We start from the raw sequence: 16,309 nt of genomic DNA on the forward strand, positions 1-16,309 counted from the left end.
TGATTGTGCGTTGTGTTTTTCCTATTACTCCCCTCCCCCAAAGCCGCCCCTCCCCCACAGGAATTTAACCTGGCACGGACAACGTACGGAAATCACGTAGCCTGTGAAGCTATTTGGTTGTTTACTACCACCACCATTTAAAACCTGATGATTTTTTATACCACAGAGATTGAAAATGATTTTAAGGGAGTTGGTCAAAACACAGAGGGAACGACTCCAAACGTGACAGGAACTAGCTAAACTTTATAAGTGCTAGCTAGCAAAGTCAACTGAAAGTCAACTGTTTACTATAAATTTGTTTTATTTGCTGATATTTAATCTTACATTCATTTTTCCATAGAATGCTACATCTCAACAGGCTTTTGTTGATGAGCTCCATAGGTTGCTGCTGTTTGTTGCTTAAACCAATATTCGTGTCATAGGTTTAATAGACGATATCGCATCATATTTAGGGTTTTAAGACAACCCCGATCCGTATATGACGACAGGTCACGATAAAGTAATGGGCCATATTTCCTGTCAGGAACAATAAAATGGGAAGATGTTTTGAAATAAAGGTGAAAACAGAAGTGTTAGGTTAGGTAAGGACTCTACCATTCAATTTGGGCTCTTCTTTCTGCACATTATTCCAAGTTTCCTGAGCAGAAAGCCTAAGATTTCTTCCCATCTGTCAGTACATTAGGGAGAAAAAAGGAAATATATGTCTTGGCCTGATTGGTAGTGTTTTCTCTGGCATTGCAGTGCACTTCATCTGAATTTAATTTGCGTGTTCTGGGACAAGACTCTGATAAAAAAAAAAAGAAAAGAAAAACGGTTCAGGACGTCTGAGCTCCTTGACGTCATAACAGCTGACATAAATTATTCAGTGTGATGAAAATGTGTTGTTTCTGAAGCTCGTGCTGCGTTCGAGTTTCCCATTTTCTAACTTGTGACATTTTCAGAAGAACAGTTTCTGCTCTGATAACGCTCATCCCGACAAAAGACGATACGCTGAAATTCAAACACACGCGTTCAATTTTTAAAAAATTGTTTGACATCACATTAATAAACGCACGCTATGATTTAGAACATGACAGCTCAATTACTAATCCTGATAATCTAATGGCTGCCTTTGATATATTTATATTAGACTCTTGGAGACAATGAAGTGAAACAAGCCGAGCATAAAAGAAGGGATCAGCTGCTGTTGCTTCTTAATGGATTGACCCTTTCTGTGTTTGAGGGGGTGTGTGTTTGATGGGGCGGAGGTAGGTTGGGGCGGGGGTGATGTGGGGGATGAAGTCATTGCATAGTGTGAGCATGCGTGGCTCTTTGTGTGTGTGAAATAAAGGCTGCTGGGACCGAGTGTGTGTGTGTGTGTCTATAAGTGATGACTTCATTCGTTATGCATTTATTTATGATCATTGTTCCACCTCAAGCAGTGTGTGTGGGTTCAAGGTCTTAAAGAGAAAAGACTGAAGAGAGAATTTAATTTTCTAGTCTATTGCAGTGACTCTTGTACATGTGGTCAGTACATGTAACGACAATAAATCCACCATCGCAGCATCTAGACTGGAACGTCTGCACTGACCAGCCACAACATTAAAACCACTGACAGGAGAAGTGGACGGCACAAGGTGTTGACTTGGCCTCCAAATTCACTAGATCTCAAACTGATCAAGTATCTGTGGGATGATCCACAGAGGCCCCTCCCCTCAACCCATAGGACCCAAAGGCCCCCACTAACCGCATCCTGTTGCCAGACACCACAGGACACCCTCAGAAGGACCATGTCCATTCTCTGATGAGTCACAACTGTTTTGGAGGCACAAGGGAGACCTACACAATATTAGGAAGGTGGTCATAATGTTATGTCTGATCAGCGTATGTACATATTTTTTTCATCTAAAGGAATAGTCTGATGTTTTGTAACTTTTTACCCACATTCAGAGCTCAATATCATTTCTGTGTGTCAAATGTAGACATGCAGGACAGTCCAGTACCCGGTTTATCACAAAAACTGGGAGGACAGGGAAAAATGTACATTACAGTACCTAAAATAGACTAAAATGTGTTATGCAATAAATTAAAAAAATAAAAATCCCCCAAATAAACTTTCTTTTGAATATTTAATATATGTTTGTATCAGCCTTAAAAAATCATTAACCCTTAATGAAATACTTGGAAATTCAAAATTTCAACCATAGACTGTTATTGTAGGGCATAAGAAGACTTATTTTTTTACTTTTGTTAGAATTTGTCATTTTCATGTAGAAGATAAAGGTCAGTGAAGTTACCATATATTCCATATATTATTAAACGGTTAACGCTGAACTGGTTTTGAACAAAAGCCCGTTCTGATTCAACACCAAGACAAAAGAACAGCAGAAAGGATAGATATCATTCTGTAATTTCCGTTTATATGCACTGTCCTCTCTATTTTTTATCAAGCTGCAAATATATGATGTGGAAACTAAGAGGAAAGTGTTTTGGTTTTTTTTGTCTCAGCAGCAACATGTGTCTGCCAGGTGATGTTGTGTAATGACGCCCTGGTCTGAGTCAGGACACAGATGTGCTCTGTTGTGTTTAAATGACAACATGACAGTTTACACTTGGCAGACTTTACACAGTCTAATAGAAGTATAAATGAGCGTTTCAGTTTCTGTTTCTTATTTGTTTCACCAAAAACATATCTTAACAAAGCCCTGTTCAGTTAAAGCAATTTGTGTGTCACCCCAGCTGATGCTAGTGGACATTTCAGGCTCTGGTTGCCAAGGTTACCCTCTTCCACCCCCAGTGTTTCTGGACGAAACAGGCAGAAAATAAAAATATTGCTAGTGCAGTTTGAAAGAAACTGCTACCAAAGCTGCTGTTGCGCCACCGTGATTTGCCTGGTACCTGACCATCTCCCGTCTCCAAGGGTTGTTTTCTTTATTTTTTTTTTTGCCTATCATCACAAAACCTCACTGCATTTCATGGTATAGTATGTGGCATTGTTCTTGTTTCACTTTAAACTGCACTGAAATCACTTCAGAATTCACTTGCATGCGCAGCTCGGCACTAACCCAAGACTTTCCCACTTGGATCAAGTGTTGATTTAAAGCGTCTCTCTCTCTCTCTCTGCTTCTCTGTGATCTGTAAACAGTTCACCAAACAGCATCATCGACGGGTCAACAGCGTTGTTGACTCTCTGCCTCCGATACACATCAGACGATCCTCTGTACACTCTCGCTGTTGGAGGACAGTGCAGGGAAAAGCTTCGGCAAGCAATCACAGGAAGAAATAGTTTGTGGGCCTCCGGGGGGCTGCGAAAAGAGATTTTGGGTTGGTTGTGTAGCTGACAAAGATCTTCTGAGCAGAATGACACAAAGAACCTTTCACACCCTCTCAAATAAAATGAAGTAGCAGCAAAGAGGATCTGTGTAGTGTCAATAAAGACCAAACATATTTTTTGCACAACCAACAGCGATGGTGAGCAGCAGTGTGGACCAGTTAGTGGTCACACTGGACAATACCACTGAACACTAGCTTTATATTTCTTCAGTAGATGACTTTGTGTTGCGTTTCCTCTACATTTGTTCATAATGCAAACAAATCAGTGGTTGTGGAACCTCTATGGGGTTAATATCATGCAAAAAAAAATATGTTTTCAAAGGCTGAATGTGGTCAAATATCACATGACTTGAAAGGTCAAACTATGGTCATATACAAGTACAAATATACAGTACTTCGGTCAAAGTTTCAAGGTTTCAGAACTTAAATGAACAGCAGTTTTTAAACCCCCATGGTTTCAAGCTTGGAAAACAAACTAGAGAATACACCTAGAGAGCAGTGACAAATACAAAAAAAATCAAAAAACATGCCAGAGAAACAATGTAAAAAGACTGCTGCAGTTTTATAGAAGGAAAACTGAAATATAAGCTAATATTTGCACAGATAAGATTTTTGTGTGGCTTTCAAAACGTTATGCAAGCCTTCAAAACTCACTTTCTGACTTTTTCAGTTTCAATTCGTGGCATGATCTTAATCCCATAAATGTGCACATTAGCCTGCAAGAGACAACTTTAGTGCTATGTAGTGTATTATGATACAGGACAGTGGTGAGACCAGCGATGTTGTGCGGCTTGGAGGAAGAAGAGCTGAAGATGTTGGGGTTTTCTTCTGGGAGTGACCAGGATGGATAGGATGAGATGTTTTGGAGATAAAGTCCAGGTTGAGATGGTTTGGACATGTTCAGAGGAGAGATGGTGAATATATTGGTGGTGTTGTGTGGTTTAGAGACAGTGGCTTGGAGGAAGAAGAGCTGAAGATGTTGGGATTTTCTTCTGGGGGTAATCAGGATGGATGGATGAGATGTTTTGGAGATAAAGTCCAGGTTTGAAATTGTTTGGACATGTTCAGAGGGGGATAGATAATATGTTGGTGGAGAGATGCTGAAGTTGGAGCTGAAAGGAAGGAGGTCTAGAAGAAGACCAAAGAGGATGTCTATGGATGTAGTGAAGAAGCACATTGTGAGAGAAGAGGATACAGAGGGTAGGAAGCAGATGGAAGCAGAAGATTCACTGTGGCGACCCCCTGAAGGAAACAGCTGAAAGAAAAAGAAGACAAGTTGAACCTTGTTGTGTTCGTGTAGCTTCATCACCAGTCTGAACTGTTTCTTAGATGGTTCCCCGCCTGAAGGTTCTCAGTCATCCAGGTCATGGCATATCCAAAAAACTTTTAACTGGATCTGTAGAGTTTTTTTGAGAAGACATTCCATCCAAGTAGCTTCTTCAGTTCTAAGGCACTGATGGGAAGTTGAGGTTCAATAGGAACATCTGTGGGTGTAGCCCATCAGAAATTTGCTTGACTTGTTTCCGTAAAAAGTCCATAAACTGTCACGACTAGTGTCCGTTAACGGCTAGATACTTACCTGTCATTGAGGGGTAGGCTGTTTATCCCTGTCCTCCTTCACTATGAATGGTGCTTCAAATTATAAGCAGCTCTATCATGACCAAAAGCCTGAAAGTGGCATTTCACTCAGTCTGATCCATAGGGGTAACAGTACTTTATCAAGGTTACATGCTGTGGAGAGTCAGTTTGAGCGTACAGTATCATCTTATATGTTCTAGTACAGACAGTGCACATAATACTCGTAACAGAGTTGCTGATCTGACCTCGCATAGGAGAAAGGTGACGGTCCTCTGCTCCTGCATGGTTATTACAGGCTGAGTGCATCCAGCTCTATCATTTTCTGTGTGTGTGTGTGTGTGTGTGTGTGTGTGTGTGTGTGTGTGTGTTTTCTTTTGTTCTGCACTCTTTCTCTCTCCTCCCATCTCTCGTCACGTCTTTGTCTCGGCGTTGTTCGCCGTGTCGCCCGCTATTCTTTGGCCCTCTCATCGCTCTGAGCAATGAAGATTAGCTCGACGCGTGGGACACACACACACATGCGCACACATAAATACACACGCACACAATGCAGGGTCTTATTACAAGCTGTTAACCCCCGTTTAAAAGTGTGGCCCGTAAATCAGCTCAATGAAAGGGAGTATAATCCCTGCCGGACGATTTAATGGTAATCTCCATATCCTGAATAGATTAGACACACACACACACACAGACAGACACACACACGTTGTCTGCAACACTTGAATTGAAATCAAAGTTCACCTAAATAATAAGCAGACAACTTCTTTCTACTCGCAAACTTCTGAGCTTTATTTATTTTACCCTCTTTCTGGGTTATTCTTAGCTCCGGATGCGTCTTTGTTCTTCATGATCACACGCAGTCGTGATGATTTACAAAGATCAACAGTGATGATGTCTTTTTATAGCACGATTGCCTTTTACCTTGTTGTGGTAACTGGGAGTAAGAGTGACAGAAAGCGTAGAGAGTCTCTGCCTCCACCAGTCATGTGGAGGTGCATGGACGACTTTATATATTTAATAATTCTGCTTTATTTTTGGAACAATTTGTAGTTCGAACAGTTTAAACTGTCACACAGCTTCTCTAAATTTAGAACGAGGCCCAGATTATGAATGTACATGGATATGAGGGTCTGCAAGAAGGATCAACATTAAGTGAACATGCATCGTACTTTAAGATTACAACCTATATGCCACTAAATGTGTGTAAATGTACCCAAACTCATTCTGTGTCCATTTTTTAATTTCACCAATCAGGCATGACATTAAAACCACTGACAGGAGAAGTGAATAACTTTGACCATCTTGGGACGATTCAATGTTCTGCTGGGAAACATTTGGAGCTGGCATTTGTGTGGATGTTACTCAGACATGTAGCACCCACCTAGACCAGACCAGGCACCCCCACCCCATAGTAATGACACTCCTTGATGGTATCAGCCATCCCCAGCAGGATGCAGCCTACTGGCTGACTACCCTGAAAGACAAATTTAACACTAGCCTACAAAGCAGTGTTCCACCAGCTTCTAATAGGTAACTTGAGTACACTTCTGCATCACTAGTGCAGGCTGAAAAATGAGTCACTGTATAAAACATGTCTTTTGTTTTTAGGGTCAAATATAATATTTTATTTGACCTGGTATTTTTATTTCTCATAGATGTTTCCTGCACAACGCTGCCAGATCCAGTGTTGACTCAGTCTTACTTCCACAAGAAAACCTAAATTCTTCAAATGAACCCCTGCAAAATGTTGATTCTGGGGTGTTCTCTTCATCACTCTTCGTCTCTTAGCCCAATCAGAACAGAAATGCCTCATGTGACTGTCACAATCAGCTCAGACTTGTCAAATTGGAGGGAAACGCATTAAAAATGGTGGCGCAAACCTTTGATAATTCATTCAATGAGAAAATATCACCTAACAATCAGGGTGCAGATCAGATGTCAGGACTGGGGGGGGACGCAAAAGTGATTTTTTATTTATTTTTTTTTTGCCGGTATGCAATTCATACCATGCCACCATAAATCACAACTACGTAGAAGCTTGCCATATCATTCAAAAAGTACTGCACAGGGAATCATTCATTGTGCTTACCTTTCTTGTTTATTTGTCCTAAACAGCCAAAAGCGCGTATCACTGCTTACTGTTATATTAGTAAATCATAATTTTAAGGGTTTTGGGGCATGGAGTGTCTACTCATCCCTACTCATTTTTATATGTGAATCTAAAATGTGAAGAATGTGAAGTCTGAAAATACATTTGTTCAATTTCGAATAATTTAGGTCATTTTTTTGGGGGGGACAATTCATGTTTTTCAGAAACTGGGGGGGACATGTCCCCCCCGGGATCTGCACCCATGCTAACAATCATGTAAATGTTCGACCTGATTGTTTCTCCCTGGTTGGAGTGAATCAATTCTTTCTGCACGCATGCATCAAAAATCAGGCGAGTAACATGCAAACATGGAGGCAGCACAAAAGCGAGCCGTTCAAACCACCGTATGAAAATATGAATGAATGTGGGCAGTGCTGTTGAAAACATGGGTTTATATTGGTCATCTTCTATATCGTCTCCTATTCTTCTGTTAGATTTGATTTGATTTGAAGCTCCACTGCAGGCAGAACAGCTTTGCAGAAGATATCCATTTAGCATCCAAGTGAACAATTAAGGTGTAATCTCTAATCTGAATTATTTAATTTGCATTGAATAAATACTGTGGATTGCGCATTAGTATGCATTTGTATATAATATAATAAATTCAGTCCACTCCAAACCAAAAGTCAGAAGTCTGCAACATCTTGTGCCGTGACCTCTACACATATAACCACACATACACTCAACTACTGTATACACTCAGCAATCATTAAATGAATGCGCTCCTCAGACTGCAGCCTGTCAGCAATATACCAGGAATGCATCAGGGAAAAAAGTCAGCATGTGTGTTGTAGTATGCAGCACACACACATACACAAAACACACTGAGCACAGTGATACTGACATCATATATAAACACCATCATCATGCAGAACATCATTTAACAGCTTGCGGTGTCCGTGAACGATGTGTCGGTTGATAGAAATCGGGCTCGTTGTTTCGGAGCGGCAGACATTTAAAACCAAACGAGCGTCACCAACAATAACCTCATTTAACTGAGTGAGGAATGGGCGATGAGCGACAGTTCACCAAATAACTGCTGGGCGAGCTAATGAGCTCTCTGTCTGTGTGGGACTGTTAAAACAATAAATAAATAAATAATAAAAGAAAGGAAGAAAGAAAGCTGGAGCAGCAGATGGAAAAGAATGGATTAATAACAACTCTCGGTTTTATTTGTGCATCAGTTTATAGCTCACTTACTCCCGGCTGAAACGCAGTTAGGAATGTAATTGTATGTCATGCTTTTTGTGTTAATAGGTGCTTAAGACTTTGAGTTTATTCAGCCAAGAACTCTCTGTGTGAGAAAGTTGTCTTTGTGTGTGTGTACACTGAAGCCGTCCCTTTAAGGTTTTGTGGCCACATTTACTGTCTGCTCAATTTTTGGATCCTGCCTCGAGTGGCCGTTTGCGGTACTGCAGTTGTCGGATCATCCGCACTGGGGGTTGCAGTCTGCTGAGCTAAAAGCATTTCACGGGCTAGTTCTTTAACAATGGAATGAGAAGAAGGCCGATTTCTGCATCCTGCATTACACCAAGCAATATAAAAAGATAAATTATTCACATGAGAAGATTGGGTTTTCTTTACGGCTTAAGTAACTCAGTCAAGGTTTCAAGCAATTTCCCTTGTCGATGAATAAAGTTTATCTAAGTCTAAGTCTAAGGTTGAGCTCTTCATAAACTCAACCACTGGTGTTTTTATTTATTTATTTTTTGTTTAAGTCAACTCTGAACTTTTATCTGAGTAGAAAAAATACTTGATTTCTAACTTAACCTGTTATGTAAGCATTTTTTTCCCATAGTTCAATCAGAGCCCTCACTATTTCCTGTAGCTCACATTTTAATGATTAGTCCAAATGATTCCACCACTAGAATTTAATTATAAACCGTTCTATGTTTGTTTATGTTTGGCTATTTCTCCATTCTCTGCTGAGCACCTTTTATTTATTTAGGCCTTGGCACTCTGATGGCTTTCATGATGACTAAGAGAGCACTTTTAATTTATTTTGCATTTACCTTGAACCCTATTAAGCATATCGTTAGCCTCATAGCATAATTGTCATATAAAAGTCATATTTTAATGTTTTTGGAAAACAAGAAAATAAATTATTTTTTGCAAGCACATTGGTATTTTTTATTGGTATTGTAACAGTGGCCAAAAAATGACTTAGGCAATTATGCTAGGAGGCTAACGATATCTGAAATGACTGCCATCACCTGAGATTGAAAACACACTGGAGGTGTTGTACACCTGTTGTTTTTGCATTGGTTCCATTCCAAAGCATCAACTTCTTACTTTTTAAATCAGTTCTTGTTACTTGTGTAAAGTTGACTGAGAGTAACAGCACAGCTCTAATGAGCTCTGTAACCTACATGTTCTTTTTCCACCCAATCCGGATGAAGGGTACCAATCCAGTGGGTATCCGAGGCAGAAATAGCTTTTGTACCTGAGCCTGGCATCCACAAAGTCAGCAACTCTGAGAGTAGCGGGGTGGTGCGATCAAAGAATTAAGCCTACAGTGTGAGGTTTGGTTATATATAACACTGGCCCTGCACTCTGACAGCATCGGCAGGACTCAGGTGCCACGGCCTGATGCTTTGACTTCGTTTCTGTGACACCGACATGGCATAAAAAATGTCCGTGAACTCGGTCACGCAATGCAGACCGCCCTCCAGGACCCCACACAGTGGGGCGGGAAGGTAAAGGCCACGCTCAACACAGCTTGACTGACCTTAAGCAGGCTTGTGCTCTGCACACACACACACACGCACACACAGTTATAGATGGGTTGTCAAATTGTCCCACGCTGTAGAAAATGCAGCAGTAATATCAGCATTTTCCGAAGCGGGTTTCAAAGCAGTGCTTGCCTGCTGACAGCAGCTGATACTGAAGTAAAACTCACCTCACTTCATAAAGCACAAGTATAAAAGTAATCAAATGTAAATTTGCATACTTATCACGATTGGGCCAGCTGCCATGCACACACTGCGCCGTGCCTTTCATGCGCCTAAATAAAGGCAGAAACCCTCTGTGGATTTGGATGGGAGATATAATGTGTGCTTTATTGTGCACGTAGATTCACATGCATGCTGTCTCATCTCTGGCTACCTGGCAGGAGAGCGGGTTCATATCGCAGCATTACCGTAATGTTCTACTTCAGTGGGTTCACTGGGTTCAGTGCAGCGCTGCACGGTGAGGCTGGTGGGGGCACAGACGATCAGATGCGGCTTTACTTTTTTTTAATCATGTTTTTAAATGTATTCGTTTAATGCACACTCAGTATGTTGGGTAATATTGATCCTTTTTTCTTGATAGTGCTATTACCATATATATGTATACATTCTGTATGCATTGAAGAACAGACTGCTCTGCATCACGTGGCATCAGCTTTACTCTCTGAGCTTTTATGTTTAAAGAGATTTCGCATTTGTCAGATAATGCAACATTCATGAGGTTTCAACCTCTCAAATGCTGATTTTCAGGTTACAAAGCATACATAATGAACATGGTATATATGTAGATACAAACAGTGTGGTGCACAGTGCTGTGAATTTATTCAGTATCTGCTTAATCAACACTACACTGACAGGAAATGACCATCGACTTAAATACTAAAACCCATGTTGCCTGTCTGCAGGGAACACATCACAAGTCAGCTTTAGTGCAGATTTATCCTCAGCATCGTTGTAAACAATCACCCCCAGAATTCAGTCAGACATTCTTGACAAGTTTTGAAAATTAAAACGTATTCTTGTAGAATATAGAGCACAGTGGATTTGAACTATTCTTGTTGTTATTGTTACAAATATTTCAGTTACGACTGCAGGTCAGTTAAATTTTAGGTGACAATAACAGTGGGGATGGCTATTTCCTGCACCAAGGACAGTGGCTGTTTGTATAGTTTGTTTGACATTTGGTATTTGAAATTGGTTTTTGATTGGCGATGGAAAATGAAAAATGAAAAATGCCATGCTTTATTTAAAAAGAAGTTAGCACAGGATGCTTTTTTACTAAGTTTCTTTGCGGGGAACTTTTATCTGTCTATCGTTCTGTCTTGATGATTTCTGTGACATTTCGTTGATGATCTGTGAGTGATGCAATTATTGTCTTAATTTTCCCCAATTTAGCTTTAAAGGGGGAGGCTGCATCAATAAAAGAAAAAACATGGCCTCGTTAATGTTCGTCTTAAAGACGTTTCCCAAAGTGATAATGTCAAACTTGTCAGCAAACGGTGGCGCGGCGCTAACTGATCTGGACCAAAGTAGAGCCAGAGGGCGGATTTCTAAACCTGGTCCCAGAGTGTCTCGGCCCTGACAGACAGGGGGTTGGGTGGGTGGGTGGGGGGGACAAATGAGACAGTGTCAATATTGAAACAGGCTAATGGGCTAATGAATGTGGAGAGTTCTGCCTAATGTTCCCAACAGAGCTCCTAGCAAAACCATTAAAGCACTTTTATATGACGAGACAGGCACAATGCAGTAACTCGATTTATGGGGTACTTTCATGGTCAATTAGGAAGGGAGAGGGAGGAGAGAGGCCTGATAGGGGAGGTTAGCGTGTATGTGTGTGTGTGTGCATGTGTGTGTGTGTGTGATATGAGCTTATTAGCTTTAGACTGTTTTTGTCAATATTGTCCTGAGCTGTATTGCTTGTGATTGTGTCAATATGATCAGCGTAGTCTGAACACTTGCACAATAACCATGCTGTCAGTCAAACGTCGTAATCTGTGTCGCACTCGAGGTGGACATGTGACTGACTGGACGGTCGGAGTCAAAGACTAATATCAGTTCAAATGGTCACCTGGGATTCCTCCGAAGATCAGTATGTCAGGCTGAATAATAAAGTTTGACATTATTTTTATGAAAACCCAGCTCCCCGTGGAACCGTCTCATCGGCAGCTTTATTGCCTTTTTACACAGCTGACTGCAGGTGTGACCGAACGTCCTTTCATCTTTGAAAATTTCCAGATGACTCTGCCCTCGGGGGTCTTATATCAAATAGCAAAGATCAGACCTGTGGAGATGAGTCTGCCAATTAAATCTCGACACAAAAAAAAAAAAAACAGCAAAGGCTTAATTATTTATCTGAAAGAAAAATGTCTGATGACTTTGTCTGAAAAGACTCCAGACAGAAGGTTTCTGTTAATTCTTCGTTTTTTTTTCCAGCTGGATCTGATTCTGATTTGGATGCAAACTAAAACGGTAAAACCCTTTAGAGGAAGTCGCCTGGAACATTCAATTTGTCGTGGGAACAATATCCAACCTCAGCGCGACCCAACCACAACGCAACAGCTAAACAGCTTCTGCAGTCAGTTGCATACAGATGAGGAAGTTGCTACCAATTAGATGGAGAATGAACCATGAATTAGGTTCTGTCCTAAACAAGCAAAGATGGCTCCCCCGCTTGCATTTTCACTCCTAACCCAGACCCTTCTAACCAGCGAGTGAACATTCTCAAGTGGTTTTGGGTCATTTATTATAGTTTGCTTTCGTTTTACGCGTGAAAAGACGGGGAGCTGAGAGGAAAAAGGATTCGGAGCGGAGTGACATAATGCCCTGAGAAGATTAGAAATGCTTTGAAATCAGTGTGGACAGAGTTACAAAAAACATTTGCACAGAAAAACTTATTGTCACACTCAAAAAACGTTGGCGGTAGAAGCTTAGTGACACAGTGGCTGTGTATGCCCTCGGGTGCTAGTGAGACATTAAGTTAATACAGCTATTTCAGCTTGTTATGTTGAGCAGCACAAGCATCCTCGTCACAGTCTGTGCCGAAGCCAATCTGGCCTATAATTTCACCGCTGTGAATTTCATTGAATGTGTAAAAAGACGAGTGGACCCTTCATGACGTCACCAATATCCCCAGATTCTTGAGGAGCGGTTTTGAAGCTCAGATTGTTGGCTGTTCCTGCTGCCATCTGGGCACTTCCTTTCTCCAAGTTAATTCACAGATGGAGCCTGAGACAGACAGCTAGCGACCTGAGACGGCACCTACCTGTCACTCAAAGCCCTAAATTATGCACAACTTTAAGCCTTGATATGATTTAAATGCTAAATTATATAAAAAGTCATCCCGTACAGCTGTCGTGAATCTTAAAATTACTCATACAGGCTGTAGACGTGCGCGTAAAGTTGAACATTTTGGAGTCAGCCTCAAGTGGCCATTTGTGGAACTGCAGTTTACGTTAGCTTCGTTTGTACGTTGTCGGTTGTACCTTGGTGAATTTTGGTGTGAGCAGGCCCCTGTTTTGTAGCTCTGTTGAGCTAACAGATGCCAGGTCTTTAATATTTTAGATTTATACTTTAGTATTTAGGGCATTTGCTAGGGTGAACTCAGGAAATAGAGTGTGTAGTGGTAGGTTTGGTAATGCTGTAAACTCTCTGAACCCTCTGTCTCTATTAAATTTCTGTTTAATTTGTGATGTTGGCTGAGGATGTCTGGATGAGAAAAGGACATTAGATTTATTAAATATTTATGGACTTTATGGACCTCTCTCTCCACATCATCCAGCCACATGCACAGACAGGTTTATCATTTGAGAGACCAACATCACAATTTGATAAAAGTGGAAAGAAAACAGAAAAGTTTCATTTTTGTTTTCTCGTGAGACGCCGACACCGGTCACAAAGTCTCCACCGACAGCTTCAGTCCAAAAAAAACCCCCTCGACCCTGACAAATGATCACATTGAAATTCACCCGAGCTGTATTCGAAATAGAGCACAACAGCCGGGCATATGCTGCTCCCTGTTTCACACACAGAGAAACACTCATCCCCGGCACCGTCTCCGCTCCGTTACTGCAGCTTCCCTCGAGAGATGTTGCGGCAGGCGAAGTCAGTGGAGGATATTTTTAGTGTGCAAAGAAAAAAAGAAAAAAAAAAAAACCCAAATCAGGTTGTACAGTTTCTCCCTTCTACTTCTCACAAAACATTCGGAGAAAAAAAATGTTTGAATGGAAGCGGTTCAGCGGTTCGAGCAGCATTTGAATGTGTAACCCTAATGACTCAGTGAACCCTGCGGGGGTGAAGCGTAACAGAGATCCCATTGTGGGGTTGGTATACAGTAGCTGCCGGGTTTAGAGCATTTTAAGTTGAAAATTTATTAAACTGGCATTGCACACATGTGACTGTGCCACACAACAAACTGTACTGGAGTCACATTTATAAGCGCCCCATGACTTTAACTCCAAGAGTCATTGCTCAAAAGACTTTTTTTGGTGTTTCCGATTATCGTAGAATATTAGTTTCATCTCTTAAGCTTGCTACCTCTTGGATACCTCTACCGATCACCACGTGTGGGCAATGAACTGTATGCAAGTAGCCTGGATCTGCACGTAAAATCTATAGTACCTTAAATGTACACTGGTCAGCCACAACATTAAAACCACTGACTGGAGAAGTTAATAACATTGACCATCTTGTGACAATTCAATGTTCTGCTGGGAAACTTTTGGACCTGGATGTCACTTAGACGTGGAGCACCCACCTAGACCAGACCAGGCACCCCCACCCCATAGCAGTGACACTCCTTGATGGCAGGATGCAGCCTGACACAGGCACACACACAAAAATGCTTTAGGAACAACTCATGAAGAACATGAAGAACAGCACAAGGTGTTGACCTGGCCTCCAAATTAATTAGATCCCAAACTGATCAAGTATCTGTGAGATGATCCACAGAGGCCCCTCCCCTCAACCCATAGGACCCAACGTTTTGTAGGCACATGGGAGACCTACACAATATTAGGAAGGTGGTCATAATGTTATGCCTGGTCGGTGTACATTCTTTCTATTTGCTATAAGAGGGCTACTAAGTCAGATTGAATAGAAGTTTGTGAGGAAATGACCATACTTGTCACTCAACAACAGTTTTCAACCAATAAAATACATGATAAAGCAGGGTATGGATAAGGACATAGTTAAGTTGTATGTTTTGGTTATCAAATCCTATTTCTTGGCTTCATATTGGGTGGCACACACACACAGGAAGACACTAGCAATCGTAGCGACGATGGGAGAAGAGAACATAAGCCGGTAGTTGATCTAATCTCAACTTTGAGACGACGCAACTGAGCCGGCGACCAACGGGGTTGTCTGATGCGATCGATTGACGCCGCATGATACAAACACGCAGAGAGCTCCCCAAACGATTAAGGCAAGGAAACACGTTGCACAACTTTGGTTCCCATCAACAAATTCACAGAGGCTGACACCAGGCTCGGATCATCGAGTTGAACCTCATACAGCGGTAGCGTTGATGGCATTTTTCAAACAGAAAGCGGTGATGGCAAGAAGAGCTACCTCCATCCATGTCGAAACATTTTAGGTTGTAGGGTTGCCAAGGTAACCAGAGCCTTGAATGGCCATTGGCGACCAACTGTCAGCTGCAAAGCGATGGGCAAAGAGCAAAACGCTTCAGGCCTTCTGTTTTTTTGTTTTTTTTCATTCAGATCTGTGGTGTAGACTAGCAAGTGTCAAACTCTCTCTTGCGGTGAATCTGCAGCCTCCTAAATGTGAACGAGTGTGTTAGTGAATTACCAGTTCCACACGGTGCCCCGTCTAATCTGAACATAATCGTGCTGTTTGTATTTATGTCGTTCTTTTGTCTTCCGTCGGGGAACTGCACTGAGCTTTCATCACGCCACTTCCCAGAAGAGCCTCTTTAACACTCGCGTTTACTCTCGTTTAAGTTTTGGGGTCAATGGCTTTCCTAAAGTCAAGTGTTTAACGTGCACTCTCAGTCTGTGCCTCTCAAACTGCGGTGATAATGGAAGCGCAACACAAGCACTTAGAGACAAAAAAAAAAAAAAAAACAACCCTCGGTGCTTGGAGTGTCACAGATACGGATGATAAAATCTGGATTTACATGAGAAAAACACGGGTAAGATTTATTCAATGCTTTTTTTTTTTTCTCTTTTTTTTAATTCTCAAATTAAGTGTGAGCAGGCTTTAATGATCCCAGTGGGAGAGCAGAGTCGCTGTAGCAGGATATTGAAATGAGATGCAGCAGAGACAACAGAGTATAAATAAGAATGTAGTTAATGGGGGGGCTTTAATTGTATCCCATAAAAAAATCTCAGCACAATAGCAGAACAGAAGTACGATAAAGCTGGAAGTACTTATATTAATGCAAGGAGAGGACGCAACAGTCCTGCAATTTACATTTGGAAAAATAATATGAACCTGTCAGATGTTCTGCTGGGAAACTTTAGGACCTGGGATTCATTCATGTGGGTGTTGCTTAGACATGTAGCACCCATCTAGACCGGACCAGGCA

General features: G+C 41.4%; 1 protein-coding gene across 1 annotated transcript in view; it reads left to right on the plus strand.

Moving 5' to 3' along the window:
- Positions 1-16,309, plus strand: part of klf7b (Kruppel like factor 7b) — a 70,741-nt gene that overhangs the window by 18,980 nt on the left and 35,452 nt on the right. The window lies entirely within an intron of this gene.

The sequence above is a fragment of the Chelon labrosus genome, assembly GCF_963514085.1.
Source record: "Chelon labrosus genome assembly, chromosome: 5".
Taxonomy (NCBI): domain Eukaryota; kingdom Metazoa; phylum Chordata; class Actinopteri; order Mugiliformes; family Mugilidae; genus Chelon; species Chelon labrosus.